At 61.6% G+C, this 20,730-nt stretch overlaps 1 protein-coding gene across 2 annotated transcripts in view; it reads right to left on the bottom strand.

Annotated features, from left to right (window-relative positions):
* Positions 1-20,730, bottom strand: part of PRKCZ (protein kinase C zeta) — a 97,501-nt gene that overhangs the window by 59,688 nt on the left and 17,083 nt on the right. The gene's annotated exons all lie outside the window — the stretch shown is intronic.

The raw sequence follows: 20,730 nt of genomic DNA, 5'->3' as shown, positions 1-20,730 counted from the left end.
GGTGGGGAGGGCCGTGATGGCCCCCAACAGCCGCCGGCCAGTGTGGCCGTGTGCGGCACTGAGCTGCTGTGTCTGTGCCCCTGTGCAGGTCACCCCAGAGTGGGAAACTGAGGCAAGGAAAGGTCACGCACACCTGCTGGCCAGTGAGCGACAGAGGAAAGGCCCGGAGAGAAGCTGTCCACAGCCCCCTATCGACCAGGCCCCCTGCCTCTTGGGTGCGGCCCCAGTTTCTCTTGGGGCAAGTGAAGGCCGTGGGGGCACAAGAAGCAGTAAGTGGGAGCAAGCCCTCCACACGCACGCTGGGCAGAACACAGGGCCAAGCTGAGGGCAGATGATCAGCGTGCGTTCCTCCCTCAGTCTCCGCTTTCACCCCAAGCGGCTGTCCAGGCTCCTGGGCCGGTCCCAACACAGAGTCCCCTCCAGAGCGGAGGGGACGCGCCTGCAAACTGCCCATGAGCTCCCCACCCCGGCGTCTGGACGAGGCTGGCCTCCGAGAGGGTGGGGTGTGGCACGAGATCCAGAGGCAGAGCCCCGGGAGAAAGCCCGGACCTCGAAGACCAGAAGGAGGGGCGGCCAGTCGGGGTGACCGGGGGCAGGGACAGATGAGAGCACCCGGCTGGCAGCCGGTGACCGCCCAGGTGAGCAGGGGGACAAGGCGAGACACACTAGCACCAAAGTTGCTGCTTCCGCGGAATCCTCGCTACCGAGATGCCCGTCCTCCCCTGGGCGCACGCTTTTCCACGTGGCACGTTTAGAAACTATTTTAGCAAAGCCACCTTCACCACCGCAAAATGAGATCGAACCGAAAGCAGAGGCACCGCAGGTCACAGGAGGAGAGGGAGGGTCGGCCTGTGGGAGGAGGGTTGGAAGAGGGAGAGTCCTCAGAGAGAGGACCCTGGGAGGACCCTGGGGACAGTTAAATCCCACAGTGACGGGGGTGGGGCTCGGAGAAGACAGAAGACCGAGGACCTCGCGGTTTCCAAGCCGGCGCGGTCACCCCAGGACGGGGCTCGTGGCTACCACGTGCTCGGCAGTGAGCGAGCTTCGTCTCTCCCCACAAAAGGGCATCCGAATCTCCCTTTCGTTACTTTGAAAACATATTTCAAGACTTTTCTGCTCCTTGCAAGTCTGTTTTCGCTCGACAGGAACCACGGGCCACGGGCGTTCAGTCCCAGCAGAGCAGGAAGCAGGTCACACCCACATTTCAGGTTTGTCGGATTAACTCCTTAGACGGTCATGAAACGCACCCCTGTGGACGGCCAGGGACCCTGTGTAGCCTCCCCTCCCGCCTCTCAAGGGTGCTCTGCCCAGCGGGTTCTCCTTCCAGGGCCTTTGCACATGCCGGGCCCCCTCCACCTGACGAAGCCCCCAGCCCGCTCCTTCCACAGGGCTTCACGCCCGACTCAGGCTTTGGCGGGCTGTCGCGGGTGTGGGGCCCCCCGCCCGCCCCGTGTTTCTGTGTTGGCACTGCCACCGCGGCCACGGACACCCACTGTAACTTCGAATTTCGAATGATGTTTCTGCGTGTTTGCTGGTTAACAAGGGGTGATGAGGAGTGCACCCCTCCCGGTGGGTGCTTTCCCAGCCTCTACCCCGCACCCACCCAGCCCGGGCACGTGGGGACCCCGTCAACACGCAGGAAACGTGCCAGAGAAGGAACTCCTGAATGCACGAGGACACACCTGGAGGAAGGGACCTGCCGGAATGCCGTGCTGAGGGTAACCTAGAGAGGGAGAAAAGGGCCCCCTTTCTCGCGACCTTGTACTGCACGTTACCCCGATTTCCTAACTTCCTAGCCCAGCAGCTCAGGAGAAGGGCATCCCTGCCGGGGCGTGGGCCGGAGAGGTTTCTGGTCACAGAGAGTGTGGCTCCAGGAGCACGTTCCTGACGGAACCCAAACCACAAGGGCACGAAGACGGTTGTGTTACTAGGGTGAAAGCACTCAAGCCCGGTCGTCTGGTCCGGAAGTGCCAGCACGGAAGCTGTCTGGTAGGTTCTCGGAGGCTGGCGGGCTGGTGGTGGTCCACCACCAGCCCGAGCAGTGCTTCTCCTGCCTGGATAGAGCAGAGCTGAGAAGCCCCACCGGGCAGGAGACCCGCCAGAGGCTTCGAGGGCAGGAGCTCGTCTTGAGGCTGAACTCCGAGCCTCTCTCGGCTACAGCTCGCTCGACCTCACAGGTCAGAACCAGCACAGCTCCCCACGTCCCGGCCGCCGCCCCAGGAGCAAGACGCCCGCCTGGGTGCACTCGGAGACGCCCCAGCACCGGCCCCCACCCCCGCGCACAGGGGAGGCTCCAGGGGCTGCTCTGTTCAGAGCCAGGGTCACAGCCCGTGCTGATGTAGCACACGTCCCGTTCACACCTCCCCACGGGGGTTTTTCTCTGAAGCCTCGCAAGTTTGGAGAAACGGTCCGAAGGCCGGCCCAGCCCGGGGTGGCAGCCCAGTGAGAGGCTGCCCGCTGAACACCCACCCCGGCATCCCCAAGGCCAGCCAGGGAGCACTTCGGTCCTCTCCCCAGGGACCCCTGCCGCACCTCCCACATCTTCCAACAGCCCAGCTGTTTAGTCCCACAGCGAGGCCAGAGAACGTTTCGTGTCCCCAGGTCCCTCGGTCACGCCGGGACATGAGACAACACAGCCCCTCCTGGGCAGCCACGTGCCCGACACACACGTTCACACACAGGCTGCCGATGCGTCTCCCCGATCCTGAGAAGCAGGAAGCTCAGCCCCTCCCTGGAGGAACGGGAGCCCCGGAGTGCACCAGCCACTTTCTCCAAAACCACCAGCTCCTCCCGGGTGAGGGACCGCCGCCTGTGTCAGCCGGTTCCGCCACCTCTCCCCAGCGAGCGCGTGACGACCTTGCCCCCAGCCGCCTCATCACTGGAGCGCCAGGACGGTCCCGGTCCACACCGGAGCCAGGCTGTTCAGGGCATCAAGCCCTTTCCAAAGGGTCAGAGACGGCTCAGGGCCCAGGAGGAGCACCAGATATCAGGGCAGAGCTCGGACCTCGGCAGAAACGGGGGAGGAGGAAGGCAGACCTGCTTTCTCCCCTGGAGGGAAGCCAGAATCCTGACAGCAGGAGGCAAAGCCCCCGTGGCCACGGCCTGGAGCCGGTTCTCCTGGTAGGTCAGCAGCACCCAACGGACATCCTGCGGCTCCCTGACTGGGCCTCAGGCCACCCCTCCCCGCCATGCGGCTGACACGGCTGAAGCTGGCGGTGCCGAGCCTCCCCCGTGCGTCTGTCGGGACGGGGCTGAGGGACAAGCACGGGTGTGACCCTCTCTGGGGTGACAACTGACACAAACCGGTCCTGCGCACACAGTAGCCGACCGACCCTCCCGAATGCAGCAAAACGCAACCCAAGTGCAAGTAGCGGCTTCGGGGGTGAAGGCTCCCTGCGCCACCAGCGGGCAGGCCCGTCGGTGGCCGCTCCCAGGCGCCAGGGTGGGGGCGTGTGCGACCGCGCGTGGTGTGGGAGTGTGCGCGGGAGCAGGCGGGGACACGCAGGCTGAGGTCACCCCAGGCGGCTCCCACCGCGCTTCCCGAGTCCCTGCTACGGGGAAAGCCGGGGCTCGACGACGGTTCGGGGGTTCGGCAACACGGCCCTCTGCGGGGAGACGCTCCGACCCACGACGGCCGCGGGGCCTCGGGCAAAACCGCTCGCTCCGACCCTCCGGAACACCGAAGCCGCCGTGTGCTCCCTCCGGAGGGCCCTCGTGGCCTTCACAGAAGGCATTACGGACGCGGACAGACGGGCCACCACGTGTGGCCCCCACGGACGACGAGCTTGGCGCCAAGTGCGTTTCTACATCCTTGCACTTAATCGGCTCAAAATCCACAGGACCTTTGTGTCCACACCTGCCGCCCGAGCACTGGGACCCAGGGAAGAGAGCGAGGGGCCAAGGTCACGGGGCAGGAAGGGGCCCGGCAGACGCTGCGAGCGGAGGCTCCCGGCGGTCAGGCCTCCGGACACGGGACTCGGCCCGCGGCACTGCTCGAACACCCAGTGACCGGACATGTGCGGGAGCCTCTGGGGCACACACGGAAACCCCCCGCCTCCGACCGAGGGAGAAGCCATGGGTGGCGTGTCCACGACCGCCCCGAAGCCCACAGCGGAGGAGGGTCCAGCGGGCTGTGCCCCGTGGCCCGGCTCAGGGCCCGCCGGGGAGCTCCATCTGCTTGACCCCAAACGCCGTCCTTGGAGCCAGGGCCTGGGCAGGCCAGGTGGCCCGGAAGACCGACACACACTGGCCAGGCGGTGCTGACCGTGCGGGAGCCGGCAGAAGCAGGGGCAGGCCGGCCCTGGTGGGCCCCACAGGACCCGTGGGTCCGGGCAGTGGACGCCGCCTCCAGCACGACCGCGGGCAGTGGGCACCAGGAGGCGCGTGCTCAAGGGGAGGCACAAACCACCGCCCTTCTCCTCCTTGCACACTTGGGAGCCGCTCCTGGGAGCTCCTCCTGTGGTCTCACTCCCGTTCCACCGCCACGTGCGGGCCCTCCTCCCGCACTGGTGCGCGGCTTTCATCAGCAGCATGTCCTCCCCCTGGGAGCACTCAGCCTGCCACTGCAGCCACCAGACCACAGAAGGCTCGTCCACGCCCAGAGAACCAACAACATAGCCCCAGGGCTCCCGCCAGAAAGCAAAGGACGCCAACAGGTCCCCCGAGGACTGACCTGCAGCAGTCACAGCTGGACCATCACAGAACCGAAAAGCACAGTGACGTCAAGCAGACAATGTCACACACTGTGCAAAACTAGAGCCGCGGGGCACACGGCAAGGCCCCGGGTACAGCGTGGCCAGGGGCCAGGCGGAGGCAGCCTGCAATGCACGGGTGACGTGCACGGGCCCCGGGTGACCAACACACCCAGCAGCCTGGGGCCGTGGGGCAGGAGCTCCTCTCCACCGGGCAACTGCAGTCTGCGGCGGACCTGCCACATCCACATCCCGGCTCGGGGGGGCACGGGGACACCACACGAACGGGTGGGGAGCACAGGTTAACGGCGACAGAGCTTCTCATAAGGTAGAGCGAGGGAGACCAGCGTGGGGCAGCAGCACGAGTTAATTCAAGGCCAAGGGCAGCGGGCAGGGGGTGGGGCTGCTGGGGGCAGGAAGGGAGACCTCAGCAGAAGTCTCGGGAAAGCCGCCATCGGAGACGGCCGTGACAACCACGCGTCCCCACGGGGCAGCGCGGCATGGCGTGTGCTGCTTTCACGCAGGGGGAGACGGCACAGGAGGCCCCAGGCCCCAGGCCCATGCAGCCCACGGTGCAGGCAGGCAGAGATGGGGTCCGCAGAGGGGCTGCTCCCGTGACAGGAGGTGACGGCAAAGGAGGAGCACCCCGCGGCGGCCTGGGACCGAGCGCTCCGGAGCACCAGCGGTTTCCCGTGGGAGGAAGACCCTGCAGACAAGGCGGACGGGGCGGGGGTGCAGGGGCATCCAGAAAGAGACGCGATCCCTAAACTCAACACGGGGGATCAACACGGGCCAGGGCAGCCCCCACCCCAAGCCCCTCTAACTGCTGCCCTCACACAGGCCAACACGGGGGTCCCCGCACGGAACAGGCTGGGCTCCCACCCCCACAGGCAGTCTGACCTGCCCAGGGACCCAAAGGACCCAGGGGCTGCTGGACTCCAAGTGAGGGGCAGCAAAGAGGACACGGGGAGGCCAGGAGGCAGCCGAGTCGGCCCGTCCGCCTGTCTAGACTGCCCAGACCTGTCCATGCACATCCACACCGTCCACATCCACACCTGTCGCCCCAGCACCCGGGTCCATCCACGCACGTCCACGCCCGTCACGCTGGGGTGGACGCCAGGAGTGCCCATGCCCCGGCCGAGCCCGCAGCCCCTCTCTCGGCGGGATCCCCCGGCAGGCGCTGCGTTTGCTCTGCACTGCGCCGCGCCTCTGTCACAATAAGCCATCGTGGTTTCTGTGCCAGCCCGGGTCTCAGGGGCCAGCTTGTAACTGGAGCAGCCGGGCAGGGCCTGGGCTGTGGGGCCCGGAAGTGAGCGTGGCAGACGGCCCCCGCTCCCAGGAGGGAGGCAGGTGTGTCAGAAGCACAGGTCTGCGGTCTGTTGGTTCAAGATATGAATCTGTTTAATGCCTTGGCTGGGACTGAAATCTAGTCCCCCCCAACCCCAAATCCCTCGCCCCCCCCACCCCTGTGTGAGCAACCTGAAAACCAAGGCCTCCACTTCCCCAGATGAACCATCTTTTAATGCTAAAAAATAATTAAATGTAAAAGCTCCCTTTGTACAAAAGCAGACCAGCTAAAATGCAAGAATAAATCACGCTTGTTTAGTCTGCCTCTAAGAGCATCGATGTGAAGGAGCTTTACGTAAAAACAAACCCACAGAGCTTCCGGTCCCCCCGGCCCCACGCCTTCTTTAGAAGCCAAAGCAAGGACGACGAAGGTGGTTTTCCTTTACCTGTGACCCTCGGCCTACCGGGACCCAGCACTTGCCGCCACAAAGGGTGAGGGCCAAGCGGGGATGGCCGGTCACTCAGTGCAGACACTCGGCGCTCTGCTCCCGCCTGGGGTGTCCAGGGCACCCTGAGGCGGGACCCCTGCGGTCTCTCCCTTCTCCGCGCTGAACTGGGTCTTCCCTGGTGTGGAATCATCCCACAGAGCACTGGGACTGTCCCCACTGCCCGCACACGGCAGGGGCCAGCGTCCGGGGCTGGCTGCTCTAACCTGTCCTGTTCTCCCGTGACTCGCCGCACGCAGGAACGTGCTGGGGGGGGGCTGCGCTGACTAAGTCCACGGGGAGGCTGGACACAGACCCGGTGACGAGCGACCGGGGCAGCTGGACAGGCCAGAGCCCGCAGGCGAGCGAGCACCCAGGAGGAAGAGAGGAAGGGCCTGCCCGCTCCCCGCTCCCCGCTCCCCTGCGAGCCGGAGTCAACCTGCCACCGCTCACAGGACCCTCCTCCCACGGAGGGTCCTGCTCTGCACAAGCTTTCTTCCTCCGAGGACGCGGCAGACGTGGCTCGTCCGTCCTCCGCCCGGGGAACTCAGTGCCCTCGGTGTCCTGCTTCCTCCGTGTGGGAATCGGGGGGCTCCGGCAGGAAAGGCAGAGACCAGCACGCCCGGGGCACGGTCTGTCCTTCAAACCCAAGCAGGACCACCAGCCCCCACGAGCAAAACACCTGATTCAAAGCGTGCAGAAGGACTCGAACAGACGTTTCTCCAAAGATACGTGCGTGGCCAAAAAGCACACGGGAAGATGCTCAACGGCCCGATCAGCAGGGAAACGGCAAACCAAACCCACAGGGAGCCGGCGGCTCACCCCGTCACAGAGGCTGCCGCGCGGAAAGGGCACAGGGGCGCCTCGGGGGCAGGGCTCGGGTCAGGATCCCGGGCTCCCAGAGTCGAGCCCCGCATCGGGCTCCCTGCTCGGCGGGGCCTGCTCCCCCTCCCCCTCTGCCTGCCTCTCTGCCTGCTTGTCATCTCTGTCTGTCAAATAAATAAATAAAATATTAAAAAAAAAACCTACGAGAAAAAAAGAACAGGAATGTACTTTAGCTACTGAACCATACACTTGAAAAACAATTAAAATGGTTATGTTTTATATTATGTGCATTTTACCACAATTCAAAAAAACCCAAACCAACAACCAAGCTACAGTGGTGAGCTATACAGTTCTCTGAACTTTTATTAAAATATATCATAACCTGCACATTTGGCAGTTGTTTCTTTTTAGAGAGTTTATTTATTTATTTGACAGAGACCACAGTAGGCAGAGAGGCAGGCAGGGAGGAGGAAACAGGCTCTCTACTGAGCAGGGACCCTGAGGCGGGGCTTGATCCCAGGACCCCGGAACCACGCCCTGAGCTGAAGGCAGAGGCTTAGCCCACTGAGCCCCCCAGGCGCCCCTACATTTGGCAGTTTCTGGAAATGGTATTCACAATGTGTACGCAGTAATTCCTTAAATCATAACATCAAGAAAATTGACATCCTACAAATTGAAATTAATATGGTTAAAATATTTTAGGGAAAAAAGCCCAAACACGAAGAAACCGATTGTTATAAGCAAAATGAAAAGCCCTCCCTGTCCCACGGCCCCCAAGCAGATCCCCGGCGTCCTGGGCTGCGAGGCCGTCCCAGGAAGGCTCTCTCTCGGGCATTTCCCCTGAGGCTGGCCACACCGGGCGCCACAGACAGAACCACAGGGGAGAACAGGGACAGGAAATGGAACGAACACCCAAAGCTTCGTTTCCACGGGTGCAAGGGGCCTGCCGGAGAAGCACGGTGTGGCAAGTCCTTTCTTCCTGGTGCTGCCAACACGTCCACCTCCGGTCACCACTGTCCCTCTTGAGACACTGGGCAAAGATGCCACAGCCATGAGGGCTCCCAAGCAGCTGAGCCGCATGTGTGACCCCAGGTCGCTCGGTCTCCCACCGCCTGACCCAGGGAGCAGAGGGGACATTCTTCCCGCGCAGCAGGAGCACCAACACAGCCCACCCCTGACCAGACCCAGGATGTGGAGACCTTCGGGAAGACCCCCAGTGGGAAGGGGGGAGTTGAGTCGTCCTGGGCGGCTGTCACTGAAAGATGTCTATGGAGGACACACCCTTGCAGATGTCACGTGGGGCAGGGGTGGGGTGAGCCCTCGTATAGGGGGAGACCTTTGAGCCAAGACTGGAGGCGGGACATGGAGGGAAAGGTGGGTGGGGGGGTGGAAATGAGGAAGGCAGGAAGACAGGGGATGGGAGAGGCATGCCGACCCCCTGGCATGAGCTGTCTGGGCAGAGGGAGGTAGGGCTAAGGCAGTAAGGGGACCCTGCTGGCCAGAAAGAAGTAGGGGGCCAGAGGAGGGGCCAAGGGGGTAGAGGGCCAGTAGGAATCCTGTCTCCAGGCTCCTTCAGCCGGCAGAGGTGGGTCACCCAGGTGAGGGAGGCGGAGTGGGGACCAGGTAGATGCTAAGTGAGCTTCCCAAGGCCAGGGGGGTGGCGGGGGACAGGGGAGCAGCAGAACCCAAGGCTGAACTGGCCCGCATCTCCGCAGAGCCCCTCCTCGCTGCCCCAGGGCCGGCAGAGAAAGCCGCTATTCAGGACCGCCCTGCTCCGGCCGGAACAAAGGACGCCTTCACACCGCGTGTCGGGGCAGCCAACGCGCGCCAGTCACCGGGAGCCTGCCCTGCACGCCTGTCCCGGGGCCCCACCTCGAGGCCGGAGGGCACCGTGGCCGGGGCACGGCGGGATGGGACTCCGTGCCCTGTTCCTAAGAGTCAGCTGTGTGTCCCGAGGAGACTGCCGGCGGCAGCAAACCCTTCCCCTTCCCGAAACGCCGACCGCAGGAACGCACCCCTGCGTTCTACAGTCTTCACACAACGAATCTCCGTGATGACGCGACACACACATTGCTCAGGCACCGTGCTCTACCCTTTGGGTCACACAGCACCAAAATTTCCCAGACAGCTGATGGAGACCCACGTAAGCACAGCCACAGCGAGGGGGTCACGCAAACCCCGCAGGCGCCGGCGCCCGGCCCTCGGAACGCGGGGCCCCTTCCAGCCGACCGCAGCGGTGCCGGGACCGCACCCTGCGAGCCGCCTCGCTCCAAACCCACAGTCTTTCCCCGGTTCTCGCCGAGCCGCTCTGCACCGACGAGAAGGACGCGCTCCAGGCCCGTCGCGCGACCACACACGGCCACCACCTCCGAGCCGCACCCCGCAGTGCCGGAGTGACCGCGAGCCGACACCGAGTGCTGGGGCCGCTCGGGCACCGCGGCCGGCCGGCGACTCGGCGCAGCCCCTCGGGGGACCGTGTGGGGGTCGCTCACAAGACTGAAGCCCCCGTTCCCGTGCGGCCGGCCCAGGCCTGCGCTCTCCGCTCTTACCCGAAGGACTGAAACCTTCCGCCTGCACAGGAACCTGCCCACAGGCGTTCAGAGCCGAGACCCGCCCGAGCAGGGGACGCGGCAGGGGATGTGGCAGGGGATGCGGCAGCGCACGGGGCTCACGCTGACGGCAGGCGTCACCGAGCGCTACGCGGGGACGAGCCAACAGGCCACAAAAGACGCGCACGCGTGTCGCCGACTGAGAGAAGCCGGTCTGAAGGCGACACTGTGGGACTCCAGCTACGCCACGTTCTGGAAGAGGCGCGGAGACGGTACAACGAGGCCGCGTTCCAGGGCAGCAGGGACGAGCCGCTGGGGCATGGAGGGTGGCCGGGGCAGTGAAGCCACGGGGACGGACGCACACTCGTCTAGACCCACACGCTGCACGACACCGAGCGTGACCCCCGGCGTCAGCCCCGCGCTCGGCGGACGATGACGGTCGACGGTCACCAGGGCCCCCTCCGCGGGGCACAGAGAACGGGGCCGGCCACGCCCTCCTCTCACCTGCGAACACAACTCGCTCTAAAACAACAAAGAATAAGTTGAAAGAATCATTCAGAAAAGGTTAAGTGGTAAATCTTGTATCACGTGATTTCTTTTAAAGCCGCAATTAGCAGAGAAGGAGCCCGAGGAGGTGGCGGTCGAGGGCTTCGCGTGTGCGGGGCTCCTTCTCCGCCGAGACGCTTTGCTCGACCCACGACACACCGCCTGCTTCCCAGTCTTGAAGCAGAAGTCGTTATTCTGAATACAAATTTGACTAATAAGTATAAGGACACCAGGGGTGGCTCAGTCGGTTGAGTGTCTGTCTTCGGCTCAGGTCACGGTCCTGGGGTCCTGGAATGGAGCCCCACATTGGGCTCCCTGCTCGGCGGGGAGCCTGCTTCTCCCTCCACGCGCTCTCATTTCCTCTCAAATAAATAAATAAAATCTTTTTAAAAATGAGAGTTAATAATAATAAAGAACCACGTGCCTTAGAACACGTAAGAATGCCTGTGTTGGTGGCCACTTGGGCGCGGCGAGCTGTCTTCTGTACGTTTCCACAAAAATACCGAACTGGGGTCATGATCCCGGAGTCCCGGGATCGAGTCCCGCATCGGGCTCCCAGCTCCACAGGGAGTCTGCTTCTCTCTCTGACCTTCTCCTCCCTGATGTTCTCTCTCACTCTCTCTCTCTCAAATAAATAAATAAAATCTTAAAAAAAAAAAAAAAAAAAAACCGAACTGGGTCCTAAGTGGCACACACCTCTGAGACGTTACATCGCGAACGCAGAGAACACAAAGTTCACGGGACGTGTCCCGCGGGGGAGGGCAGCATCGCCGTCCCAAAATGTGTTTCAGACCAGTCCCGCGCGAGAAAACCTGGAATGGCCTCAAGTCTTACCGATCTCACATGAGAGAGCAGACAGGTTCTCCCCAAATTTCGAAACAATCCCCGAAATTTATGTGACGTTACCAGTAAGAATCACGAGACTGAAAAGGGTTTTGACAGTGGCCAGAAAGGAAAATTTTGTCAGCTGCGGCACAGGGACACGGAGGCCTTCGCATGAGGTTTCTCTAGAGAAAACACCACGGACCTGCCCCGTGAGGCCGCCGCCAGGGCTCACAGTCCGAAAATCCGGGTGAGGAAGGGGAGAAGCACGTCAAGCCGATGTTCACCGAGGAGCGTAATTCCGGCTATCTTTCTGGATTTTGTGGGGCCCAAGATATTCATTGGTTTTTAAAAATTGGTCATTTCTTTTGATCTCTGTTCTCATCCGAAATACACACACACCCTCCTATTATCAGACACATGGACGGTGCACGGCGCGGAGAAGCATGCGTGCACACGGGGACCAGCTTCGCAGCAGGAGTCGCTAACACGCACGCGCTCCTGCGCTCACGAGGAGACGTGCAGGTCGGGGACACCACCCGGGGAGACCGCGCCCCTCCCCGCGCAGCTTGTAAGTCTGAATCAGGCTGACATGTTGCCCGGCCCGGAATAAGACAAACCAGGATGGGGGAAACGGCTGGGGAGAAGGGACAGGCTTCCCTCCGGCACAAGGCCCGCCAACGCCGGAGAAGGGCTCCCGGGCCCTCCAGCGTGGCGACAGGAATGCCCGAGTCCAGCAAAGCCGCTGGGGGACACCGAAAACCCCTGCAGGACGCTCTGTGCTGAGGCCGGATCGCCCGGGCCACGGCTCAGAGCAGGCGTCTTCAAGTAAAAAGAATTTTCAAGAAATTACAATAAACAAAGTGTGGTCTGGTCAACAGGGAGGCTGCAGGCACCGTGGCCAAGAGCGTGGTTCGGGCTCTGCTGCCGGCAGGCTGTGGGGCCACAGGAAGACCAAGAGGGCCTCCCCTCGGACTCCCAGCTCTGAAGGTCTGGGAACACATCTGCACCCCAACTCTGACTACCCAGGATTCTGTGGGAGGGTCACTGGCCTCAGCCAGACCCCAGATGTTGGCTAACTGTGCCATGTGCCCCCCAAAATCACAGGGATTGTGAGAACGCAGTACAACCCAGGTCCTTGCCTTCCCTTTAAGTAAGTACACAAAAATACCAAAAACACCACCGATCAATTTTTGTTAGAACTAAACACCATCCAAGGAAGTGCAATTTAATGACACAAAATGAAGGGCTGGCTGGTGGGTCCCACAGCCGACCCAGGCTTCCCCTGCCCACACCCCCAGGCCCTCCGAGTGGCTCCTGTGACCCCCCACCACTCCTACGGGTCCGTTCCTGCCCTCTGCCACGCAGCTCCCCATGGCACTGCCGTGCCCAGTAAGCTGGTTCAGGGAGCCCAGAGAACCCCAGAGCACACGACTCCCTCCCTCATCCCTCGCCCAGCAACAGGGCCACCCTGCCCCAGCCAAGCCTTACAGACAGGGTGGGGAGCATGGGTCACAGGCTCAGGTCTGTCCCTGTGGGGTGACAACCGCACACCCGTGACACGCCCCCCCACATCCAGCACCTGGGCCCACGTCTGACCTCCCCTGGGTGATGATGGCGTGTGGCCAAGCAGACCCAGCTCTGGGGGACCCGAGTGGCGGGACACCCAGGACGGTGGGCCCTGAACGTCCTTGGCCCCCGTTCCCCACCTACGTGCCCAGCGCGGGCAGCGGGCAACAGGCCGGCCAGCCACACGCCACATGGGGGCGGAAGCAGTTGGCTGAGCCCGGGGAGCCCAGGGTCCCCCGGGGGGAAAGCCCTGCCTCTAAGCTCCCCCCACTGTGAGAGTCTCTGCCTCCTTCTCTCCGCACACGGTGGAGGGGGCTTCCCAGCGCATCTCCGGGGGGTTCGCGTGACTCGGTGACATTCTCCAGGCAACCAACGTGTGATGCCACAAAGTCTGTCCCAACCTAAAACCTGTGGGATTCGGGCCACAGGGTTCAGATCCCATGTGGCAATGGACGTGTCAGAAACAGCTGCTTGTTGAGTTTTAGAGAAATACCGTAGAACACACACGTGTGTCTGAAAAGGCCATTCGCACACTCAAGCCTTGCGGGAACTACAGCCTCCTCGTACGCCAAACCCGCACACGCCTCGCCGCCTGGGCCGAGGCCGACGGCCCCGCACCAGACACCCCGAGGTCCGTAGCAGCGCGGCCGCCTTCGCACTTGAGTATTTTTTTTTTGGGAAAGAGGTCATCTTTATTAAAGTTAACTCTTTCATTAATAACACTTGCCTTAAGTCTCAAACACAGTCAGCGCCGAGGACAACCACGGAAGGTCTGAGGTGCTCGGGAGACCCCACGGCGGCCGGCGGGACGGCGGGAGGCTGGGGAGGTGGGAATGGGGCTGGCGGAGCTGGAGACCTCCAAGAAGCCTGGGGCTGTGTCTCCCTCGTAGCTACACGCCCGCCCGCCCGCCCGCCGCGGGGTCCCGACGGGGACCCAGATGCAGCGACACGGGAGGAAGGTACCACTAGTGTGACAGCTTTAAACGTCACTTCATCTCCAGACCTGGTAAGACACAAGGAGGAGATGACAGTAGGAGCGGCCGGGGGCCGAGCCCCAGGCGCCGCACATGGGCCCCCACCTGCCGCTGTCAGGGTCCGCCGCTCCGGAGGCCGCCCGTCACTCGGCTCCCTGCTGCGAACCGCGATGGACGCCACGCGAAGGGGACAGCCTGGAGCCAATCAGAAACGTGTCCTTCCAGAGCTGCCGTGACCCGCTGAGCGGGACCTGGGTCCGCGTCACCTTCGGGCCCTCCGCCGCCGCCTGCAGAAGCCGCTCTCTGGGGACACCTGCAGGGGCGTCCCCCACCCCGGCGCCCGCGGTCACATCGTGGCGGCCGCGTGCCATCGGAGGTGGGGGCGTCCCCAGGAAGGAGACCCGCAGCCCTAACACACCGGGTCCGCCGCGTGCACCCAGACAGGACACCTCCTGCGCTCCGCCGCGCGCACCCCAGGATCGATGACCTTCACGTTCACGAAACGCTCAGACAACTCCGCTTTCCTCACCGGCCAAGAGACGCGCAGCACAGCAGACGCTCAGATGGGCGCGGAAGACAAGTGACCCCGCCCTCCCAAGGGGCCGCTCGGGCAGCCGCCGGCCCCCACGCTGCACACGTACGCCCCAGGACGCGCAGCACGGGGTCCCTTCCCCAGACACGGCCCAGGGCGGAACGAGGCAGCCAGGACAGACGGCGCCACCGTCAGCTTGCAGAAGTCAGCGGAACCACTTCCTGCGCTCACACCTGCCCGGCCGGCAGCGTGGAAAGATGCCCGGGCACCTTCCTGCCGCAGCCGTGCGGGGAGACTTGGGAAGTTCAGTCGGGACCAGGACGGCCTCCACAGAGCCTGCGTCCGCGTCGCCGTTTCCCAGAAGCACAACGTGCGCGAGAGGCGAACAGGGCTACAAAGAGGAGGACGGCCCCATCGGAAGCGGCCCTGGGGTGGGTCTGAGCTTCCGGGAAGGCTCGTCAGGGCACCGCCTTTGTCCCACGCGTCAGACCAAGTGTCCCACAGAGCTGCAGGGGGGACACGACGCGTGGAAGAGCCAGTGTCCAGGGCCGGGCGGCTGCGCCACGTTTCTGGGGCCGTGGATCCATGCCCTGCTCCTCCTCTAGCCCGGCTGGAAAGGAGGCCAGAGACCCCCTGCCTTGCCTTCCCCTGCAGGGGCTCCAGGCCCACCCTCCCAGCCACTCCCCTGCCAGCCTGGGTCTGGCCGTCATCACGGCCGGGGCCACCCAGCAGTGGCCGAAGCTTCATCCACGTAAGGAGCGGAAGTAGGAGGTCGCCGTCCACAAGCACGTCCCCGTGAATGCTGGGGGTGTGGAGTCAAAGCTCCTGTGGGGACCGCCAGACACCCCCCAAAGCGCAGGAGCGTGCATCCCTCCCCTTGCGTGTGGGCTGTGTGGTGACGTCCTTCCAAAGCGGGCAGTGGTGTCTGTGGCAGACACATCCCAGCCGGGCAGCCAAGGTCACGCCGCAGTGACAGGCCCTGTTGGGAGCAGGGAGCAGGGACTCGATGGAATGAGAGCGTGCACCCCTGGGGTCTCGTCCCCGAAACCCACAGCCCAGGCTGACCGTGAGAAAAACATCAGAGCAGCTCACACTGAGGGACGTTCTACAGAAAACCTGGCCGGCCCCTCCTCAAAGCCACCATGGTCACCGCAACCAGGACGGTCTGACACCGTCACAGCACAGAGGGGCCCAAGGCAAGGGGGCAACTGAACGTCTGTCATGTGGGGTCCTGGGACAGAAGGAGGACGTTGGGGAACACTGAAGAATCTGAATCAAGAGCGGACATCGCCTAACGGTGACGTGCTGGTCCGGTCAGGGTCTGCTGACCCCTACCGCGGGCGTTCGTAATGGGGACCGTGGTGCTCGGGGCTATCTTCTCAGTTTCTCCGAAAACCCAAAACTGCTCTAAAGAATGAAGTCTACACACACACACACACACACACACACACACACACTCTCACCCATGCGGCCAAGGCCCCTGTGAGCCCACCCAGCTCCACAGTCGCAAACGCACTCGGGGAGCCAGCCCTGTGCACGAGTCACCACGGGTCATCAAAGGAAAGTGAGTCACCGCCCCTCCTGTGAGACTCGGCCCTCCGCCCCGGGTCCCACGGTGATTCAGGGCGCCCGGGGCATGCTGATTCACCACATCCACACACGCCCACGCCCACCGGTGAAGACCTTAGTGCTACTTCTCCCGCGTAATTTAGCCTCGGGAAGGTGTCATCTAGAAAGTGTCCAGATCAACAGAGCAGCAGGAACCCAGTTATTAAACCAGACCCCTCCCAAGAACAAAGCCAGAGGGAGAAAAACACCAGCAAGAAGGGAAGCGCAGGAGGGAGGAGCGCCACGTTGGAACCTAGGAAGCAGGTGGCCCTGGAGTCAGCGGGGGACTGGGCAGAACGGAACCCTAAAAGGCCCGTGAGTCGGAGGCTCCATGCCCCAGGAAGTGGGGTGCCCATGGTGTGGGCTCCCAACTTCTAAAGGGAGAGGCCCCGTCCTCACCCAATACAGCAGGTGGAAGGCAGGCCCGGCCTGGGGGATGGAGGCAGTCCCCTCGCCCGGAGCTGAGACGCCCCAGCCCCTCCCCGGGCAGGATTACCACACAGCCGCGTCCACCAGCTCTACAGTGCCCCGTGTGCCGACGCAGGCAGATGACCAAAGGTCACCCAGGGGCTGTGGAAATCCTCCCAGCCCAAAACAAACTGAGAAAAGAACTTCAGTGGAAACAGAGCTGTGACAAGGACCAAAGGAACCATCAAGAGGAGACTTTACCACTCACTCAACAGCGCGACCCCGTCACCTTGCCTGTCTATTGCCGCTCTGAGTCCCGGCGGTGCCGCACCAACTCAGCCCTCACAGTGATGGGGGGCGCGCCCACGGTCACACCCCACTTACCACAGTCTGAACCACAGGGTGGACAGGGCTGTGCCTGAGGTCTCACCGCCAGCAAGTGGCAGAGTGGGGACCCTGCACTGCGGCGAAGAACACGGACTCGGGCCCTGCCTGCAGGGGTGAGCCCAGCTCCACAGTGCATGGCTGTGACGGGGAGAACCGCGGGACCCTTCTGTGCCTCAGGTGCCACTTTCACCACAGGACAGAGACCGCAGCAGCACATCCCTCACTGAGCACCGTGAGGACGACACCAGCTCGCACGTGGGGGCCTCGGATCGTCCAGTGCCGGAGAGCTCACAGCTACATTATATCACGGCCGTTACCGTAATTAACAACCTCAAAGCAACGGGGCGATCCCCCACCTCCCAACAAGAGCAAGTGACTGTTTTAAAAAGGAACCTTCAGGGCACAAGAAGGAGCTCTCAGAACGAAAAAACAAAGGACAGGACAACAAACTTAATAGTTTAGCCATGAAAAACAGAAAGTATCTCCTAGAAACTAAAACGAACAGAAGTGGGAAACCGACAAAATTGGAGGGCCAGTCTAGGAGTCCCAGCAAATGACCCACGGCAGCTCTAGGAAAAGGTGACAGAAGGAAAGAGATCTTCAAAGAAACAAATGAAAGTATCCCATGCCCAAATGCCCCCAGTTCCTGCACCACAGCCTCCCAGCATGAGAGACAAAAAAGTCCACATCAAGACACAGCATAATGAGACTTGACAACAATAAAGACGCATGTGCACGCACACACACACACACACACACACACACACACACAGGTGAAAAGATCCCGAACACTTTCAGGAGAAAATGAAACACACACAAAAGTAAAAATGGCCCCTGACTTCTTAGTCAGACTGGAAGCTGGAAAACACTCGGGGAAAACTGTTTCCAGTATGGATTCTATACCTAGCTAAACTATCATGAAACCCCGCTAAGGTCCCTTTCAGACTAGATCTCAAACAATCTACCTCCAGGGCCCCCTTTCTCAGGAAGGTCTGGGAGGATGTCTGAACCAGAGATTAAGCCAAAAAACGGGGTGGGGGAGCCAGGGATGAAGGAAGCAGGCAGAGAAGAGGGGCAGTGGGATCCCCAGGGTGATGGCAAAAGGAGGGCCCAGGACACACTGTGCTGAGGCACCAGGAGGGATGTGGCCCAGGCTACCCTCCTGGAAAGATTATGGGTAAATCTGAGACAAGACTTCCAGAAAGCACAAAGACCGGGGGGCAGTGGGGAGCAAGGCAATTATTATCTCCCCCAAAACTAAAAGTTGTACAAGAAAAAAAAAAAAAAAAAGGGAATGTTAGTAGTTTGCAAATACCTTTGCAAATCCCATAATGTAAACACTCGGTGATCAAACAGTAAGTGGTGACCTGACACCATTTTGTGGGCGGAGACAGAGAGCTGACCCGTTCCAGAGACAGAGGGGAACGGGTAACACCCCAAACAGAAAACTCTGGAAACAGCAGCATAAGTGTGTTATTTAGGAATCCGGAAATAAATGCCAAGAACGTGCTCAGACTGAAAGGGAGCCCCCAGGAGGTGGTAGGGAAGGGCAGGGACACCCGTTCTCTCTCTCTAAACCACGTGGGGCTATTCAATACCTTCAAATACAAAGACGTCACAACCAAAATAAAATCCAACATCTGAAAATAACATACAACGCAACCTTCACACACAAGCACTTAGCAGTAACAACATGGCTTCCCGACCAAGACAAGGCACGCTCAGCCCCTCTGTGCTCGACGTGACTCTGTTCAGCTCCTTCCACAATCCCATCTCGCAGATGAGTAAACAGAGGCACGGCACGGGGCTGGCCGGGGCTGAGCCAACAACAGGCAGTTCAAGCGGGCACTGACCTCCCACTCCCCCCACACACACGGCAAGTCTCCATCTTGTCACAAGTCAAACCTTTTTATTTATTTATTTTTAAAAGAGTTTATTTATTTATTTGACTGACAGAGATCACAAGTAGGCAGAGGCAGGCAGAGAGAGAGGGGAAGCAGGCTCCCTGCCGAGCAGAGAGCCCGATGTGGGGCTCTGAGCTCAATCCCAGGACCCTGAGATCACAACCTAGCCAAAGGCAGAGGTGTTAACTCACTGAGCCCCCCAGGCGCCCCAAGTCAAACCTTTTAAAATTTCCCATAGAAGAAGCTTAAAAAAGAAGCAAATTTAAAAAAAACAAAAACCCGACACATTCAAACCACCAAACCGAGCCATAAAATACATGCTTGGGGTCCCCTCTGTCCACTGACACTGGGGGCACAGTGTCCTGTCCCTGCAGAAAATGCACACACCAACATGGCGCAGGGTCAGCCCACACAGCGTCCGCTGGGCCTATAGCACCTTGGAGACAACCTCTGGCAGAGGATCTGTTGGCTCCCAGCATGGCTCTCCCGCCTTGCCTGGGCAGGGGACGGCAGACCTGCCCTCAGCTGCCCGGGGTGGAGGGGCGTCTGGAGGCCTCAGAGACAGAACGGTAAAAGACACGGGTCACAGAGGAGGTGCCCTACTCTACATCTTTAGGAAAACCCTAAAACCAAGCTGCTATTCCAAGTACACCTGTGGGGTCTCTGCGGGGCGGGGCTGTCTCCTGTGCCATAACTTTACCACCAAAAGCAATCTGAACATCGGACAAGCTGTTGGATTGGACAGTTACCTTTGGAAAAAGCTCTTCTGCCCCTCTCATTAAGCACCACACACTCACAGTGCGCCTGCTTCATGCCAGGGCCCTGGGCTGGAAGCCGGGGGCCTATGAGGACTCGCAAAGCCCAGATAACTCTTAAGGAGTGGTGGCTGTGGGGGCAGTGGCCCTAAGTGCCATTCACCCCATGAGAGCAAAGGAAACAGCACAAGCAAAGGCCCAGTGGCAGCAGGGATTCAGCAAGACAGGCCGGACCCACCCCGACCTCAGACCCTGAACTCTTCTTTTGCCACCACCAAGGCAGGGGGCACAGAAGGTCACATTCTCTGAATGCAAACACCAAAGACACATCAAACCGGGGGTGGAAGTTTACCCTCCACGAGCCTGGCCTGGCTCTGGACAGCAGCCTGCAGGGCTGCCCCCCTTAGCCCAGCACAGGCTCCCGCTCAGCGCAACCCCGAAACGGCTCCCGGTCCAACGAGGAAACAGCTGGTGCCTCATCTCTGCATCCTTGGGAGCCTGACCACAGGCACCTGCTGACCTGAGCCTCGACCCAATGCGTGGACCTCCGTGGGCTCCCCTCTGCAACATCTCGTGGTCAGCACCCCTGCTCCCACATGAGACACGGCCCTCACCACTCCCCAAACGCCAGCGGGAACGAGACAGATGTGGGGGGCTTTGGGACCAGGGAGGCACCACCGGAACCACAGACAAGCCGGGTCCCCACCAGGCTGACACCGACAGACGGGGCTGAGGGCTGCGTCCACAGGCAGAGGAACCGTCCAAGGCTCACAGCTGCTCTGCCAGACCAACTTGGGGTGACGTGTGGAAGGTCAGCAGGACCTCAGAGGGGGGCAAACAGCACATACAACTCCTTACATAACCGTCAGCGGCTCTGAACTTTGAGGCACGTTGTTGACGGCTGACGCGCCGAGACAGGGAGCAGGGGAGACCCCACGCGGGTCTGACCAGGACACAGACATGGGCGACACAAGCCACAGCCCCTGACAGCAGCAACACATGGGGGGCTCTTGGGGGCAGGCGCTCCCCCAACCCGGCCCCACTCCTGGCTCTGACGGAACCCTGCCAAGGCCCCGCGGCCCAGGGGCCACCTGCTCCGTCCCGCTCCGGGTCCCCCGGCCGTGCACGGGCAGCGCGTGACCACACGGAAGGAAAGAGGCCAAGATGTCCCAGACATCCCAAGAAACTATGACACAGCTAATTTCTCCTCGTTGGCGAGCACACACGTGAGCCAGCACCCTGCTCCCACGCACCCAGCAACACACCCTGGGTTCCATAATTCAAGGATCCAAAACTAATGAGATCCCCCCGCGACCCGGGCTGGTGGCACCGAGTGGTCGACGGTCCCTCCTGCTCCTGGGGGAGGGGCGGGCTCGCTCAGCGGCCTC

The sequence above is a fragment of the Neovison vison genome, chromosome 2 (genome assembly GCF_020171115.1).
Source record: "Neovison vison isolate M4711 chromosome 2, ASM_NN_V1, whole genome shotgun sequence".
Taxonomy (NCBI): domain Eukaryota; kingdom Metazoa; phylum Chordata; class Mammalia; order Carnivora; family Mustelidae; genus Neogale; species Neogale vison.
This window is presented reverse-complemented; position numbering and strand designations above follow the sequence as displayed.